The sequence below is a fragment of the Megascapheus bottae genome, chromosome 5, assembly GCF_031878675.1.
Source record: "Megascapheus bottae isolate mThoBot1 chromosome 5, mThoBot2.hap1, whole genome shotgun sequence".
Taxonomy (NCBI): domain Eukaryota; kingdom Metazoa; phylum Chordata; class Mammalia; order Rodentia; family Geomyidae; genus Megascapheus; species Megascapheus bottae.
Window position 1 is genome coordinate 3,870,858 of NC_143513.1, and position 15,675 is coordinate 3,886,532.

At 46.1% G+C, this 15,675-nt stretch overlaps 1 pseudogene across 1 annotated transcript in view; it reads right to left on the reverse strand.

Moving 5' to 3' along the window:
- The window catches only part of LOC150062756 (uridine phosphorylase 1-like), a 123,609-nt pseudogene that overhangs the window by 15,177 nt on the left and 92,757 nt on the right, over positions 1-15,675 (reverse strand). The window lies entirely within an intron of this gene.

Below are 15,675 nucleotides of genomic sequence, written 5' to 3' on the forward strand. Positions count from 1 at the left end.
GCTGACCCTCAAGAAAGTGTCCCAACCTGGAGTTTGGCCTAGTGGTAGAGTGCTTGTCTAGCATGCACGAAGACCAGGGTTCGATTCCTCAGTACCACATAATATAGAAAAAGGCTAGAAATGGTGCTATGGCTCCAGTGGTAGAGCCCTAGCCTTGAGAAAGCCCAAGGACAGTGCTCAGGCTCTGAGTTCAAGGCCCATAACTTGCAAAAAATAAAAGAAAGTGACCAAAGTTGTACCTTCAAGCTTTCTCCATTACCCACTGATCAGATGCACAGAGACTCTGGCTCCCAGGAACCATTATGCAGTCCACATGGTCAGATGGACTGGGTGTCTCTATGTCCTGCCACTCCTATGGCTGAGACTTGGGCTATACAAACTGGTCTCTGTTAGTGATCGCTGAGCTGATTTCTCGCCACTCCCTGCCCTACCTTCGAAACCCGTCATGCAGCTAGCGCCAGGCCAAAATTTACTAGCATTTTAACAGGTGAGGGCCTTGAGCAAACACCACCTGCTCTCTTGCTAGTTTCCTCCCTACCTCTAATCTGTGGCCCCGCCATTTTGCACATTACCTCTGTCAGTTACTTTCCTACCAATCTCCACCAGATACAACCAGCATTCTCATCGATCACTACACATCTCCTAATCTGTGAGTGAGAGAGGGCATCACTAGCTTTGGCTGGTGTTCCCCCCAAACTGCCTGTGCTGGTGTTGAGCCATCTCTGTCAATTTCTATTCACTGAGAAAAGAAGGGTTTGGGAACTCTGGAGAGTGATAGTCCGAAGGGATCCCCAAGACAGACAGGTGGTCAGAGAAGCTAATTTCTTGGTCCTGGCCTCAAGGCTGCTGGTGCTTTCCTGAGTCTACTTCCTCCTTCCCCTGGTATTCATAGGACTTGAAGGCTTCTCCTTCTGACCTTCCTCCCTTTATCTCAGCCCTGTGCTTAGCCATACTTTATTATTATTATTATTATTATCTTGCCAGTCCTGGGGTTTGAACTCAGGACCTGGGCACTGTCCCTGAGCTTCTCTTGTTCAAGGCTAACCCTCTACCACTTGAGCCATAGTACCATTTTGGGCTTTTTCTGTGTATGTGGTACTGCGGTATGGAACCCAGGGCTTCATGCATGCTAGGCAAGCACTCTACCACATTCCCAGCCCCAGACAGGCTTTATTTAACAACTTCACAGGCAAGGACAGTTGAAGACTTCTGAAATCTTGGTTGAAAAAGGACGAAGGGTGACTACGTGCACTGGAGGAGGTAGGGATGATGGTCTGGCTTTACCGGTGGGGGCTTTTAAGAAATATAAAAACCAGAGGAAAGAAAAGAAAGATGTCACCTCTTAGGCCAACTGGAGCCTCAAGGGATGACAACCGTGAACTGATTAACACACCCAGTGAACTCACCTATCCCCAGAGGCTACCTGGTACTCTCTGAGTTCATAGTCCAGGTAGAATAGGGCCAGTAGTGTAAGAACCCTCTTGTGCAAGCGAGAATGAGGTAGTAACAAGAGCCCTGCCTACCTGTCCATTTGCAAGCTGAGAATATGCTGCTCAGGAAAAACAAATATCCACTGCCCCCCCCCCACCTTTAAAGTCTTGATTTTTCTGAGCACTCGCATCTCGTGCTTGTAATATTAGCTACCCAGGAAACTGAGGTCTAAGAGTCTCAGTTCAAAGGCATACCAATCTAAAAGATTCTTACCTCCATTTTTAACCAGCAAAAAGCTTAAAGTGGAGCTGGGGTGCAAGTGATAGAGAGCTAGCCTTGGGAAGAAAAAGCTTAGGTACAGTACCCTGGTCCTTTAATTCAGTATTGCCATAGGCGTGCACATGCATGTACACCCACACACACACCAGTGGGATCTTAGCATGTTGTCGTGAAGGAGGAATGGACCCTTCATGATTCCTGCCTAGAAACCAGACTGGAAAAGAGATGGTGGGGGTGGCAGAGCTAAGGTCTAGTACAAGGAGATGAAAATGTAACTATACTTTGGGCCTTACTTGAAATTCTGATTCAAATTATACTTTCAACCAGGTACTGGGGGCTCATGCCTGCAATCCTTGCTATTCAAGAGGCTGAGATCTGAGGATCCACAGTTCCAGCCCAGCCAGGATAGGAAAGTCTGTGAGACTCTTATGTCTAATTAACAACCAGAGAACCAGAAGTGGGCAATGGCTCAAAAGGGTAGAGGGTTTAGCTTTGAGAAAGACAAAAACAAAGGCTGAGTTCAAGCCTCAAGGTTGAGCAAAATAAACAAATAAAATCAATGACACAATAGATAAATAAATAACATTTCCAATTGCTTTGCCAAAAACACCAAGCTTGAAGCCCCTTATGACAAAACTAAACTAAAACTAATGAGGTTTGAGGTGACTCTACAAATGGAAAACCACGAACTGTCACCATGGAAAGATCTTATTCCATAACAAGCCCTTGGTACCTACCTAGCATCCACCCAGATGTCAGATTACCTGGCAGACTGAAACCTTAGCATCTTCTCTTGGTTTATCTCTCCAAGGCTATCACTTTTGAAAGTCACACAGCTGAGCAACATATTATTAGCTTCCCACTGGCTTAATGAAGAAGACATCCCTGATAATGTGGGTTATAATCACAGTTGCCTGGCTTTCTTCAAAAACTTCTGAAGGCTACTTAGCTTAAAATACCGGTTCTTGACTGGAAGTGATGGCTATGGGATGGATAGTGAAAGCTGGTAGAAAAGCCTTGAAATCCCCATCTCATTCTAACCGTTTGCCCACTGACCTGTGAAGCAGATCCTATTCAGTAGTATATGTAGACACATTGATCATTTTGTACAATATTTCATGTCAGTTTTTTTTTTTGCCACTTCTGGGACTCTAGGCAACTCTGGGCCTGGGCACTTTCCTTAGACTTTCTCAAGGCTAGCACTCTACCACTTGAGCCACAGCACCATTTCTGGCTTTTTCTCTGTATGTGATACCAAGGAATGAACCCAGGGCTTTGTGCCTGCTAGGCAAGCACTACTACTAGGCCATGCTCCCAGACCCTGACACTATTGCCTGTTGGAGCTACTCTGTTTCTTCTACCACACCCTGAGCTTTCTGAACAGTTAAGTTCTCACAAGCCCCGGCCAAACCAGGAAGTCAGGAAATTACATACAACTATGAGTAATTCAGCAATTCCCTAGATAAAGCATTGTTCGTGTGCAAACCTCAAGGCAGCATGCTTGTGCACAAGAAGGAACATCTTTGGAAACCATGTACATGACCACTGGACAATCACCAAACTAATTAGCCTATGCTGACACTCAATTACAATGAGCAGTAACTTTTGAACAATAAGCTGCAGGCTAATCTTTCTATGGGCAAACTCAAATCCCAATAAAGAGCTGAACCCCAATGGCTAGCAACAATAAACCTGGCTAATCAGGAGACTGAGATATGAGAAACTCAGTTAAAATCCAACCTAGACAGAAAACTCTTATCTCCAATTAACCACCAAAAGGCCAGAAGTGGAGCTGTGACTTGTGACTGAAGTAAATCTGTGAAAGAGGAAGAAAGGAAGAGAGTTTGTCACTGGTGGCTCACACCTGTAAACCTAGCTACTCAAGAACCTGAGATCTGAGGAACAGGATTCAAAGCCAGCCCAGGCACAGAAGTCTGTGAGACTCTAATCTCCAATTAACATTACACGAAAAACACAAAAGTGATGCTGTGGCTCAAGTGGTAGAATGCTAGCCTTGAGCTGAAGAGCTCAGGGACAGAACCCAGGCCCCAAGTTCAAGACCCACAACTGACCAAAAAAAAAGAGGAAGGGTGGAGGATAGGAAGGAAGAGCAGGTATCAGTGTTTCCTTTTATGGCATAGAAAAACTTGGAAGTTTCACTTTCTGTTTTTTATTTGGCTTGCATTTTATACTTTTTTTTTTGCCAGTCCTGGAGCTTGAACTCAGAACCTGGGCACTGTCCTTGGGTTTTTTGTTTTTTTTTCTGTGGGTAATGGGGCTTGAATTGGGCCTGGGCACTGTCCCTGAGCTCTAAAGCTCAAGACTACCGCCCAGTCTTGAACCAAGCCCCACTTGCTGTTTTCTAGAGGTTAATTGGAGATAAGAGATTCAGCTCTTTTTGTGCCTGGACTGGCTTTGAACCATCATCCTCAGATCTTAGCCTCCTGAGTAGTGAGGATTACAGGAGTGAGCCATCGTGCTGCCTGGCTTTTTGTTTTTTGTTGTTTTGCCAGTCCTGGGCTTGAGCTCAGGGACTGAGCACAGTCCTTGGGTTTTCTCAAGGCTAGAACCCTACTATTTGAGCCACAACACCACTTCGGCTTTTTCTATGTATGTGGTACCAAGGAATCAAACCCAGGTTTTTGTGAATGCTTGGCAAGCATGCTACCTCTAGGCCAAATTCACAGCCCTGTCCTTGAGCAAGCTTGCTTGCTTGCTTTTCTGTGGGTCATGGGGCTTGAACTCTGCTGCTGGACGCTGTCACTGAGCTTTTCAGCTCAAGGCTACCACTCTACCCTTTGAGCCACAGCCCCACTTCCAACTTTTTCTGTATATATGGTATGGAGGAATTGAAACCAGGACTTAATGCATGTTAGGAAAGCACTCTATCACTAGGCCACATTCCTGGCCCTAAGGCTTTTTAATTCAACCACTTCAGCTTTTTTGAGGGGAGGAGGGGGTTTACTGCAGGTGAATCTTACAGACTTTGATGCCTTGAGCTGCCTTCAAACCACTGTCCTCAGATCTCAGTCTACTGAGTAACTAAGATTACGGGGAGAAAGAGAGGCAGAGAAGGGTTGCAAAATCTTTGTGAGAGGGGACCTGCTAGCATGAAGGGGGGTGTTGAACTCGCCCCCCCACGTGAGTGAGAAGCACCTGTGGACTCTGGGCGACCTGGTCCTGAACTGTGCACCCACCACGGAGTGCAACACCAGCCAGCTCATCCGCTCCCCTGAAGCTGTACCCAGCCCAGCCCCGCACCACCTCCCTGACCACGCACCACCTAGCCCGGCCCCGCTCCACCCTCCCGGGCCCCGCTCCCAGCACATCCTCCACTCCAGCTCCATCTGGTGAACTTGAACCACAGCTCACTTACAGCCAACCGGCGCCTTGTCCGGGCCAGCGACAGGCCGGGATGTCCGCACTAAAGGCTGGGCCCGAGCCCCGACTGCTCACCGCTCAGACCTGGCCGCCGCCCGCGGGGGGATCTGCTACACCGCAAGTCCGCACCAGGACGCGCCGCGGGAACTGGCTCCGGGGGCGAGGCAGGGGCGAGGCAGGGGCGGCGCGGGGGTCCGGAGGGGCGGGGCCCGGGCCTGGCGGGGCGGTGCCGGGGTCCCGAGAGGCGGCGCCCGGGTCCGGAGGGGCGGCGCGTGGAGCCGGGTGGTTCCGCCCGGAGCCGCGCGCGGTCACCGCAAGACCGGAATCTCCGATCCCAGCCCGGCGCCCCGCCCGGCCCGTTGACCCCGCCCGAGGACAGTCACCCCGCGCAGACTGGGGCCCGGCCCCACCCCGGCCGCCTGCGGGCTCCGCTGACCGCGCCCGGCCCGCCCCGCAGGACGCGCCCGCCCCACCTCCGGTCCCCGGACACCCCCGGAAAGGTTGCTGGAGTGCTGTGCGCCGCTGGTTTCCTCTCCCAGGTCAGGTGGGCTGTTCTGCCACCCCGTTACTCACGGAACCACCGGTACTTCGGGGGACAGCGTGCCCGCGGGTCCTACCCACGGAAAACTGGTCTGGACCGTGTTCTTTTGCTTCCCAAGGTCACCCGCCACTGACCGGGCCCCAGGCTGTCCCTCTGTCTTGTCTGTCCGGCTTGTCCTGTCTGACTCTCTGGAGGTGGCCTTCTCAGGGGGGGACCCGCACAAAGGGAGGACAGTGTGAACGGATTAGGAACGCGAGGCTGGACCATGGTCAGTCGTGGGTCAGTTTCTAGATTCTCCTTCCTGACCCTGGAAGTTCCCCAGTCGTTGGAAGAAACTCAGGAGAGAGCTTGTAGGATAAGGGGAAGTGACTCAGTCAGTCACCTACCATGCCAAACTGTCCCTCCAGCCCTGAGGGGTACCACCCGCTCCACCGCCCCCCACACACCCGGGGCCTTCCCAGCACCTGCTTCCTCTCTCTGGTTTCCTTTGCCAGCTTTCCTAGCTGGCATTGGCCTGAGGACAACCAAGAAGTCGAAGAAAGAAGCAGGCAGCCTGGGGAGCTGCCAGGTGCAAACTTACTTGCTTTGCTCTTGATCTGGGGTTCTGAGAATAGCCTTTCAGCCTCTAGCTGCCTATAGCGATTGTGTGTGTGTGTGTGTGTGTGTGTGTGTGTCTTGCAGAGGAGGAGGGGGGGGATGTCCTGAGGCCCTGGACACTGTCCCTGACCTTTTTCCCTCAAGGCTGGCACTCTTACCACCTGAACCAGAGATCTACTTCCCAACTTTTGCTAGTTAATTGGAGATAAAAGTGGTAGGATCATTCTGCCTTGTGCTGATTTTGAGCATGGATCCTCGGATCTTAACCTCCCAAGAAGCTAGGATTACAGGTATAAGCTGTCACCAACTGGCCTAAAGGATTTGTTTTTCCCCTAAGAAGCTGCAAGTGAATTCTGGAGTGAAACAAGATCAAGATTTATTTGTCAGGTAAAATTTTGCAGATATACCTGGGCACTGGTGGCTCACACCTGTAATCCTAGCTACTCAGGAAGCTGAGATCTGAGGATCATGGCTCAAAGCCATGCAGGACAGCAAAGTCTCCAATTAAGCACCAAAAAAATGAGAAGTGGCACTGTGGCTCAAAATAGTAAAGCACCAACCTAGAGCAAAAGAGCTCAGGGACAGCACCTAGGCCCTGAATTCCTGCCCCCCCCAAAAAAAATTGTTTTCAGATGTCACAAACAAGAAATGTATTTTATCAGGCCATTTTTATGCCTCACCTGAAAATCCTACACTGTCTTAACTTCCAGAGAGATCAAAGTCAGATCACTGAGGCTGCCACTCTGCCTGGTTAGGCCCAAGCTCTGACACACACGGAGGGCAAGAGCCCTCCAGGCCCATCCAAGCCTGGTCACATCGGGAAATAACACTCCCTTGCAAGTTAGGTAAAAACAGCCCCAGAACTAGGCTGGGTAGCAAGATAAGGCAATGGGGAAATTATACTATTTTTACCAAGCATCTAAAGGGCAAGACTCAGAAATTAAAGCCTGGAAAAAGTACAACCAATCTTATTTCCTTTTTGATGTAAAATTGCAAGGATAGAGACTTTGAGGAGCCATCTAAATCTACCTTTTCCTTTGAAATGTTAAGGGGAATAAAGAAGGAGGAATTTGTAGATTCTTTAGGTAAGAGAATAAAGAGGCTACACTGATTGGCAAAAGAAAGCCTTCAAGGTGACTTGTTTGTTGGTTAGGCCTCCGCCACCAATAATTAGACAAGATATAAAGTATTAGTTCTCAGTCTAGTGCTGGTGGGTTATGCCTGTATTCCTAGAAGGCTAAACTGAGGGTGAAGGCCAGCTTGAGAAAGAAGAGTCTGTGAGGCTCTCCAATTAACTAACAAAAAGGAAGAAGTAGAGCTTTGGCTCAAGTGGCAGAGTGCCAGCCCTGAGCAAACAGATAAATAGGTAGATAGATAGATAGATAGATAGATAGATAGATAGATAGATTAAATGGGGCCCTGAGTTGAAGTCACAGAACTGGCACAAAACAAAACAAAAACAAGCAAGAAAACAAACAAAACTCTATGCTTCCTTCCTGGATTCCAAGAGAGTTGAAAACTGATTGTAAAGGAAATAGCTTATAGACAGGAAAATACAGCTTCTAGTTACTTTGTTGGCCCAGGCAAATAGTGCTTTTTAGAAAAGAAATTTTTGTTGTTTATTAACTTTTAGCAAAGGTACTTCCTAAGTGCCTGACACAGCTGAGCCACCCAGGACAGAGCACCGACCAAGCCACAGAGACTTACTACTCTGGAGGTTTCTTCCCTCATTCAGGAAATAACTGCTCCCTGGGAACTCTTCCCTAAACCAGAGCTGAGATAATGATCCAGCAGCCTCTGCTCTGGCTAGGATTGCTTAATAATGAAGCATCTTTCATCCCCTTGCCCTAATTCTCTATTTCAATGTAAAGCTCAAGTTTGAACCTGGGAAAATGGGCTGACATGCTCCCTTAGCTTCTACCTAAAATTTTCTCTGTGCTTCACCAAGATTGTCTATTTAGTATCTTGGGGCAAGTGTCTGGACCTAACCTGTGCATTCCTATAGTTAAGCCTAGGGCTTAAGATCCAGGGTTCACCCTCACCTGCTTTTCACCCTTTGCTGACCCAGGCTCTTCCTTTACTTCAGCTTTCCACATACTCTTCTACTGGAGTGTTTTTATCCTAAATACTCTCTCAAGCTAAAAGTCTTCATGACTTCAGGAAAAATGGGAGTTCATTTCCTAAGGGAACTTTTCCTTGTGTGAGGACACTGGTGTCCTTCGGTGATCTAAGACCTTGACAAGTTCCCACAGCCCTGAGCTCAGCCTTCTGTTCTACTAGAGGGAGACAATGCTGTTACAAAGGATAGTTATGGTCAGATAGGGCTTTACTTTTTCCTGGGTCCTGAAATTAGGGCCTCACATTCGTAGCTTGGCTTTTTAACTCTAGCATTTCCACTTCTGGCTTTTTGCTAGTTAATTGAGGATAAAAGTCTTGGAGAGTTGTCTCTCCAGACTAGCTTCAAACTAGGATCCTCAGATCGCAGCCTCCTCAGCATGTAAGATTTCAAGCATGATCCACTAGTGTCCAGTTCAGATTGCTATAAGGTGGTAAAACAGAGAAGCCACATTTTTTTTTTGCCAGTCCTAGGCTTAGGTTCAGGGCCTAAGCACTGTCCTTGGATTTTTTCAAGGCTGGAGCTCTCCTTGTACTCCACTTCTGGAGGTAGAGCCAGCACTACTTCTGGCTTTTTTCTTATGTATATGGTACCGAGGAATTGAACCCCGGTCTTCGTGCATGCAAGGCATACACTCTACTACTAGGCCAAACTCCCAGCTGGAAGCCACATTTTGAGAAGTCAAATCTTGGAGTCTTTATTAAAAGGCCAGTAACTGCACGGTGGACTTCTGTTTCAAAAAACCAGCAGCCAGTAAATGCACTTAACATTTAGGAAACTGAACCATAAAGGTCAGAAGTAAAAGAAAGAACAACAATACCAACAAATCAATTCAGCTCCAGTGGAGAGCTTAAGTGGGACGTCATGGTGACTACAGAAGGAGCCAGGAGACAGGACAGGAACATGGAGACACATGGCATTGTGAAATGCTGGTCTAGGCCTAAATAGGGTCAGGTCAGGGGGCAGGTTCACAGGAAACTCCAGGTTTAGTAACGTCTCAGCCATGTGCCTGCCCTGCCTCCAGGAACTCAAGTATGCCTGGAGGTAGAGGGCTTCACCTTTCCCCACCATGAAGACAAGATTCCAGACTTTACCATGCACTATGTGGCCAAGATGGCACTGGCCAGACTCGATCACACTATTTCAAGATGTGATGTTTAAAATGTTATCAGTGAGTTCTTGTCAAATTACACCTTCCCCGTCACTCAGTCCTAATATAGATTAATTCAATCTTACATCTGTATTGTCATAGATATTCCTGGAAGGTATGGTGAGATAAACTACCATTCAGGGATAAGTGCTGAAAGCCAGCTAAGGAAAAAGTATTTGATGAGGGCATTGATGGTCAATGAGAAAGTCATACCAGGTCCTCTCAGCACTCTCTGCCTCCTGGTCTTGTTCTCCGCACACACCAAGTATCCACAAAGCACTCTTACTGAAGTTTTGCTGACTATGCAAATGCCTTTTCCTTCCTCATTAGGTACAACTTGAAGGTCATCTCCAAGAGTTATCTTCCCTGCTCCTAATAATAGCCACTGCTCATCCTTGAAACTAGTTCATGGTGCCATGTCAAAATTGTACAACATGAAGTTATAAGAAGTAAAGCACATCAAGGTTTTGGGGGGGTTTTTGGTTAGGTTTTATTTGGTTTTGGTCCTGGTCCTAAGGCTTGAACTCAGGGTCTGAGTACTGTCCCCAAGCTTCTTTGGCTCCATGCTGGTGCTCTACCACTTGAGCCACAAAATCACTAACAGGCTTTTTCTGAGTAGTTTATTGGAGATGAGTATCTCACAGTCTTTATTGCCCAGGCTGGCTTTGAACAACCAACCATAGATCTCGGCCTTCTGATTAGCTAGGTTTATAGGTGTAATCCTATAGCCACCAGCACCTGGCATACAAGACCAGTTCTGGCTCATACTTGCATTCTGGCTACACAGGAGGTTGAGATTTGATCATAGTTTAAATCCCAGGCAGAAAAATCCAGGAGACTCTTAGCTTCAATTATTCAGCTCAAATGCAGAAGTGCAGCTTTGGCTCAACTAAATTGTGAGCACTAATTGTGAGCATGAAAAGCCAGGCAAGGGCTAGAGTTCAAGCCCCAGTACCATAGAAAAACATAGTCATTGGAGATGTCCTGGTAAGAGTAGTAGTGGGACATCAGCCCCTCTCTGTTCTTGCTCTGCTTCTTGCACATGCTCCACCACACACTTCTGTCACATGCCCAGAAGCAATAGGCCACAACACATGCTCGCTCTCGCTGTCTGTCTCTGTTTATCTGTCTGTCTCTGTCTCTCTGTCTCTGTCTGTCTCTGTCTGTCTCTGTCTCTGTCTCTCTCTCTCTGTCTCTCTCTCTCTGTCTCTCTCTCTCTCTCTCTCTCTCTCTCTCTCTCTCTCTCTCTCTCTCTGCAGTACTGAACTCAGCTCTCAAGCTTGTTAGGGAGAAGCTCTACCATTAGCCAAGCCCTTAGTAAAACTTTGGCTCTTATAAGTTGATCATCTCAGGCATTTTTTAAGGTTTGGAAAGCTGAGTAATGCAAAGCTTCTACTCTACAGTCTTGATGAACTGATTCCAAAGGTTTGGATTTGGTTCCTCTTGTAGATTCTTACAGATTTTGTACCAAGACAATAATGTCATTTGCAAACAAACAGTTCTGTCTTTCCCATTTGTACAGTTGTTTTCTTGACATGTTGCAGTGACTAGGCCTTCAAGTACTATGCTGAGTAAGAGTGGTGAGAATGGTTGTAATTGGTAATCCTTCCCTTGCTCTTAATGATAGGAAAACACAGCATTCGATCTTTACCATTGAGAATGTTAGCTGGGTGCTAGTGGTTCTAAATCTACTCTAATGGCCTAATTTTACTCAGGAGGCTGAGAAATAAGGATCACAGTTCAAAGGTAGCCCAGATAGACAAATCTAAGAGACTCTCCAATTAACCAGCAAAAAGCCAGAAGTGGAGGTGTGGCTTAAGGAATAAAATACCAGCCTTGAGTGGAAAATCTAAAGAACAGCAACTATACTCTCAGATCAAACCTCAGGATCTACACAAAAGATTTAAAGAAAAGAAAAACAACTATGGCTACTTTAGTTGAGGCCAAGATTATTTTTGTTTGTATTTATTTATTGGTGCCAATAGTGGTGCTTGGATTCACATTCTTGCTTAGCTTTTTCCTTCATGGCTAGATCTCTATCACTTCAGCTCCACCTTCACTTCTGCTTTTTTCTGGTTAACTGTAGGTAAGAGTTACATAGACTTTTCTGCCTGGACTGCCTTGGAACTGCCATCTTCATAACCTCAACTTCCTGAATAACTAGGATTGCAGGTGTGAGCTAGTAGCTACCAGTGAAGATTCGATCACTAGTTCTAACTTTAAATTTTGTCCTCTCCACAAATTATAGATTTCTATTGCTATAATAACCTTTAAAAAATAAAGAACTGAACATTAATGATATCTCTTCCTATAAAATTTAACAAGGAAGGAGTATTTGGGAATGAGGTAACATTTCAACCAAGGAGGACAAAGGAGAGAATAGAGAAAGGAGAGGAAATATATTGTGTGGTATATCATTTTTTATTTCACATGTACAGCCATTCCCATTCTTTACATGTTGCATACATATTCCTCCACGGTAGTCTCATGTGATCATACAATGGACATGTAAACATTCCATTAACTAGCTCAGTTGGAGTTCGAATATGAAACTTAAGTGTTAGCTGAGCAAGTGCATGATAAGTTCATTCCAAGAAAGAAGGTACAAATGTCTGTGACCTTCTCTGGCTCCCTAAAAAAAAATTATCTGTCCAAAAAATTATTAATGAATTAAAGGTATAAAATGTTTAAATATATTTTAATGCAAATGTCTAATACATAAACAATAGCCTTTCTAAAACTAGAGCATTCAGCTGATCATTTCTAAGCTTTGTTCAAGTCTATGAAGTATATCTTCACTGAAAGGATATAAAATAACAAATCTTTCCTAGTCTAGACTTCTGTTATGCTCACAGAATTGGCAAAAAATTTAAACCAGTGTTACATTTTCTAGTAAGCGTTGAAAATTCCAAGGCATAATATTTGTAATACAAACTATATCATCATGTTTTAATTGGTTTAAAACTGAAAAATCTTTCTACAAAGACCATAGGGCCAAACAACAGGAAAAAAAATGCTGAGGCTTGTTCTGTGAGTTTCTTCCTGTTCAGAACCTCAGACAAGGCCCCCATATGGTGGTGAACCCAAGAGGCGCTCATCCAAGAATGGCCAGGGAAGTGACTGTCCCCAGAGGTTGCCAGGTCCCAGAGACCGTGGTGGGACCACCTACTAACCCTGTGTTGTACCCCAGAGAGATGGGAGGGAAAATAAAAAACAGTGTTTTCCCTACCTGTGCCTCAGTGATAGTAACTACACTGTGAGATATGCGGTTCTGTAAGAGTCTATACTAATAAAATATAACCGGTGCCTTATAGATACAGCTGCGACCTAGTCACACCACCGTGAACTACTAAAAGGGCTATCCTGATGGGACATCTGGGCTTATTTGAGCTCCGCGGGAGTCCAGTCAGATGGAGATGCTCCTGGGCCTGCAATGTTAAGTACACACAGAACAGATAGATAAGCATGACAATTTTGAATAGAAAGTTTTAACTTACTCATTTTAAATATAAGAGTGAACGTATTTCTGACATTATGCCTGAGGATTAAAACTGAAGTCTGCACAGAATGGGAGTCCCATCGAATGGGAAAGCCTGTGACTCACCTTTGACTTTGGGAGGCAAGGACAGAGCGCTCTCTTGGGGAGTTTCTGTGCTTCACTGGCCCAGGCTGAAAAGGTCTCAGCTGACACAGAGACCCAAGCGAACTAAGCAGTGAAGCACCCCCACCAGCCCACTCAGCCTGAGTGACCAGCATCTCACTTGTCTTCCCCCACGACGCCTCCCCTTCACTAATGTGGACCCCCAGAGAAGCACAAACTGAATCCAGCTGAGCACCAGCTGCTCACACCTACAGTCCTAGCTAGTCAGGAGGCTAAGCTCTGAGGATCCGGGTTGGAGATAGCCCAGGCAGCCAAATCTGAGAGAATCTTATCTGTAATTAACCAGTAAAATGCTAGAAGTATAGGGGGCATGGCTCAAGCAGCAAAGGGCTAGCTGTGAGTGATAAAAACAGTGACAGTAAGACCCTGAGCTCAAGCCTCAGTACTAGCACAAAACAAACAACCAATTAAGCTAGGCTTGATGGCTCAGTCCTTTAATCCTAGTTACTTGAGAGGCAGAGCTTGGAAGATCATAGTTGGAGGCCAGTCCCAATGGAAAAAATTAGTGCAACCCCCATTTCAACCAATAAAAAGCTGAGTACCGTGGTAAGAGCTTGTTGTTCCAGCTAAACAAGAAGATGGCAGTCCATAGTGGCCAAGGAACAAGCACAAGACCCTTTTGGGAAAAAAATACCTAAATCACAAAAAAGGACTGGTGGCATGGCTCAAGTGGTAGAGTTCCTGTCAAACAAGGGCAAGGCCCCAGATTCAAGCAACAGTACTACCTAAACAAAACCCCACCCCAAAGTAAAAATAGATCACCAACATGATCCAGATACTCCTCAACTAAGTATCTCCCAAAGGACCTGGATGTCTGTAGCTGTAGAGAGAAATGCACTATGCAGTGTCATGCATAGTAGACAAACCATGGAATCCACTCAAGTGTCAATCGACACATGAACAGAGACAATGGAGTGAATGTTCCTACAGCGGAATACTACTCAGCAATGAAAGAAGGCACTTTTGGGCAACATGGATGAACCAGAAAGGCATTAGGTAAAGTGAAATCAACCAGGCTGAGAAGGACAAATCCTGCAGGACCTTCTCCTAAGTGAGATCAGAAAAGGCCAAATAAGCAGCAGAGAGAAGAACAGGGTTGGGGGTAGAGGTCAGAAAGATCTAACGGAGGATGGCCAGGAGTTTGGCCTAGTGGTTAAAGTGCTTGCCTAGCATGCATGAAGACCCAGGTTCGATTCCTCGGTACCACATACATAGAAAAAAGCCAGAAGTGGTGCTGAGGCTCAAGTGGTAGAGCTCTAGCCTTGAGAAAAAGTCCAAGGACAGTGCTCAGGCCCTGAGATCAAGCCCAGGACTGGCCAAAAAAAAAAAAAAGATCTAACAGAGGATGAGTGGTCCAGCAGGGTGAGTACAGAGAGTGACTGGACGCTGCACATTTCCCCAGTGTGCGTGGCAGGGCTGGAGTGAGTCTCCAGACGGAAGGACCAGGTCCACCGAGTCTCTTTGTGTCATTTAGACTCTTTAAACTCCCAAGCAGCTCATTTTCTCTACAAATACTCACTTGGAAGAGCAGATTCTGAAATAAAGAATAAGGACATTGGTTTTTCAGTTTCATGAAATAGACTAAAAATTCGAAGAATGTGAAATTACTTAACATAATAAGAACTAAATCCACAACACTCAAAACAAAAGAAATCATAAAGCACTTTGAACCTAAAATTCAAAAGGCCATTTTCCTAATGTTGTTCGGCGTTTTTCTTGTGCCTGTGCTGCAGCTTGCATTCAGGGGCTGGGAGCTATCCCTTGACTTTTTTCACCCAAAAGGCACTCTACCACTTGAGCCACAGCTCCACTTCTGTGTGTGTGTGTGTGTGTGTGTGTGTGTGTGTGTGTTTCACTGGAGATAAGAGTCTTACCAACTTTCCTGCCCTATTCTTGTTAGCTTCAACCTGCAGTACTCATATCTCAGCCTCCTGAGGAGCCAGGGGTCGGCGACATGGGTCACCAATGTTCTTGGTGGGTTTGTTGTTGTTGATGTTGTTTGAGATAGGGTTTCACTATATAGTCCAAAGCTGCTTGGAACTTTTGATTCTCCTACCTCAACTTCCTGAGGGCTGGGATGACAGGTATCTACCACTGTGGCTGGCTAAAAGGACAGGGTAATAATGGCAGATTTTATTCACCAAAACAGCAAGCAGCTGGAGTAGAGATCTACTCACAAGAAAGGAAACAAACAAGCAAACAAAAAAATTCTCATCAAAGAAATGAAGCCCCATGAGTAAAATAAGTTGCCCAGAAATTAATGCAACTATAAAAACTAAACACTAAATATATGCATACATGAAACATATGCATGTGCCTATACTCCCAGCTACCCAGGAGTCAGAGATCCAGAGGATGGTGGTTTGAGGCCAACAAGCCAGGCCTGGTGGCTGTAATCCCAATAGAGGGAAGTATAGGCAGAAGGAACGAGGGGTCAGCAGAGCCCTATACAAAAATTCAACACACTATCGGATAGACACTAGCTAAAGCACAAAGGACTAGGTTGTGACTTAAGTAGT